This window comes from Pseudorasbora parva, chromosome 20 (assembly GCF_024679245.1).
Source record: "Pseudorasbora parva isolate DD20220531a chromosome 20, ASM2467924v1, whole genome shotgun sequence".
NCBI classification, from domain to species: domain Eukaryota; kingdom Metazoa; phylum Chordata; class Actinopteri; order Cypriniformes; family Gobionidae; genus Pseudorasbora; species Pseudorasbora parva.
In genome coordinates, this window is record NC_090191.1 from 26,222,578 (window position 1) to 26,225,710 (window position 3,133).

Genomic DNA, 3,133 nt, shown 5'->3' on the forward strand with positions numbered 1-3,133 from the left:
AAAATGCAGCACTGTGCTGTGATATTTCTTCATAAATCAACTTTGAAAAAGAATTTTGACTACTTAAAAGCATTTATTTATGTTATCATCTTTAATAACAGAAAGCAAAGGCCTGAATAATGAAAAAAAAAAACACTGCAGTAGACTATCCAAAACTAGAGGAACACACAGACAATAACTTACACTTTACAATAAGGCTTAATTTGTTAACTATATAGTGAACAAGTTAACAATATAGTCGATGGTAATTTCAACATTTACTGAAACATTGTAGTCCAAAGTTGCATTTGTCAACATTTTTAATGCACTTTAAACTAACATGAAAAAACAATGAAGAAATATTCAGATTAACATTAATAAATGTTTTAAAAAATATATATTGCTCATTGTTAGTTTATGTTAGCTAATGTATAATCTAATGGTAACAAATGGGACCTTATTGTAAAGTGTAACAAAAACGTATTTTTGGAAAGCCATGTTTAAAATGGAAAATCTATAAAAATTCTGAAAGATTTATTAATTTATTTATTCAGACTGTCAATATAATAGTCCACAAAAACACATATTAAATAGTAACTTAAAATAATAATGCATGCACACATTTTTTTTTAATTTTGCCTTTCTTAATTAGTATGTGTGTGTGTATATATATATATAAAACAAAATGAAGTTAAACCAAAACATAACATGTTATGATGAGGATGTTAAACATTACCGGATAGTATATGGTGACAGAAGTATCATATTTCTTTATAAAAAGAGTACATACTTTTACAGTACACAGCATCTATCAAATCTACAAGTTCTTAGCAAGCAAATTACAAATGTGCATGAATGGAGAAAAAAGTTAAACAGCTAAACAGAATTCATTAAAATATGACAACAACAAAGAATTCATATTTTGTTGCCACTGAGGATTGGTCTTTGTGCTTTTGTAATGTATCAGACATAGCATCCACGTGAAATGAGTTTCTTTGGGGTAGGGACCTGCTTAATTCAACAAAAGAGATGTGTATTTGTTGTTTATTGTGTGTCTCCTCTCTTAATATTCAAAGTCTCATATTCAGAGGGTGGAGCAGAAAGCTGAAGAGAAGCATATGTGTCTGCGGCCTCATTCTGAGCCTGAAAACAAAAACACTCTCAGAAACACCATCATCATCATCCTACTATAATTAGGCCTTAAAACAAAGAAGACTCACCTTCAGCTGGATGGACAACCTGAAAGAAATTATATGTTACTAATATTTAGTCCATTATAAAATATCGTTTGATTGACTTACTTGAGGGAGTCATGCACTTTTTTCTTCTTTGATGGTGCACCAGTGACAGATCTGTGAGCTGTGGTATAGTGGTCTAATTTTATAGTATGCATGATTGTGTGTGTGTGTGTGGGGGGGGGGGGGGGGGGTATATTCTGATCCGATATACATTTTTTTACATGTTAGCACTTGAACTACACATTAGTATTTCAGGTACACTTAAATGTACCTATTAGTACATTTTAGCTTTTGTACCTTAGTGTACTGCCCCAGGGACAGATTTTTCTGTTACAGTTAGAAGATCCGGTTGCAATAGAAATAGTCAGTGTTCTGTGACATTGTTAGTATACTCTGCATGCTGGCTGCTCCAGCCTGAAAAATAAGCTTTTTTAATTGTATAGCATAAGAAACCACATCTATGATACAGTTTGTCAGATTCATTTCAAATATGAAATTTAATTGTAAGCTCGGTGAACAGTTTTAGAGAATTTGATGTTTCCCTATTTAAAGAGATAGCTGCTCGAGAGTCAGTTCAAAGAAGCCTGCCGAGTGAAAAGACTCGTTTTGAAGGGTTAGTTCATCCAGAAATAAAATGTATGTCATTAATGGCTCACCCTAATGTTGTTCCACACTAGTAAGACCTCCGTTCATCTTTAGAACACAGTTTAAGATATTTTATATTTAGTCAGAGAGCGTATCTAAGTGTATCCCAGAGAAGACAATGCTGAATAAAGTCGTAGTTTTTGTTATTTTTGGACCAAAATGTATTTTCGATGCTTCAAGAGATTCCAATTAACTAACTGATTTTGATTATGTTTTTATTCCCTTTTTGGACATGGACAGTATAGTGTGCATACACTTGGATAGGCTCTCTGACTAAATATAAAATATCTTAAACTGTGTTCTGAAGATGAACGGAGGTCTTACGGGTGTGGAACGACATTAGGGTGAGTCATTAATGACAAATTTTATTTTTCGGGTGAACTAACCCTTTAAAGGGACTTTGGCCAAGGTTGAGCTGTTTCTGCTTTATATTTGTGTAACATTGGTTTTGTTATGGTTCACAGAACCAAGATAAGCTGTTGTTGTAATGTTAGTAACAGGACCATTTTAAGTAATTATTTCTCTGGAGATGGTGTGCTGCTGCAAAACTAACAACAAACTCTTTCTTGTCATTTGCTTATCCTCACATTTCTTTCGTGATTATTTCACACTGCACCAACAGATGGCAACACACACTTTATTTGTTGTTTGTTTGGCAACTGAACATGCTGAATCACCGCATGTCGGGTTGTGGAATGTCTGAGAAGTGACGTACTGTAATCTGCCGTTTGTCCACGTTTGATGGTGCGGTGTGAATTGGAGTATAAAACTACACTATTGTGCGTTCATGCATTTTGGGGATGGAGCAGTGGAGGAAGGGTTGTGTTTGGTTTGATTTCAAATATCAACAATTTTTCTTAGAATTTGTTTACTGCACCTTTAATATTTTGTAAAAATTTAGATAGATTTCTCCAACCAAATGGCCAAATTCAAATTCAGGGCCGTAATACTTTTGTACCTACAATAATCATGGGAACTTAATTATCAATTATAAAAGTTCGGCAGTTGCATTCAAAATCCATTTGGCTTAAATTTCTGATAAGGCAAGTGCCTTTTGAATGGGCATGATGCTTATGGACTTACTGTCTAATTTTGTAGATCCCGAGTCCAACAGTCAGTGCGTACAGGACCAGAATCAGTGTTAATACGATCAGGAGGGAAACTGTTATCTGTTGATATTCTAAAAATATACAATATGCCCATGGTCACAGTAGAAAGAGAGGAAAGAGAGAGTCCAAATTCTGTCCTTGTTAAAAAGTTACACTAAAAAA

At 33.8% G+C, this 3,133-nt stretch overlaps 1 long non-coding RNA gene across 1 annotated transcript; it reads right to left on the bottom strand.

The window, feature by feature from the left end:
- Nucleotides 1-560: 560 nt before the first annotated feature.
- Nucleotides 561-3,063, bottom strand: LOC137048975 (uncharacterized). Its single transcript, XR_010899539.1, has 3 exons — nt 2,946-3,063; nt 1,200-1,218; nt 561-1,122 (listed from the first exon to the last, which is right to left on the bottom strand). It is a non-coding gene; the product is annotated as an uncharacterized lncRNA (long non-coding RNA).
- Between the last annotated feature and the right edge of the window lie 70 nt (nt 3,064-3,133).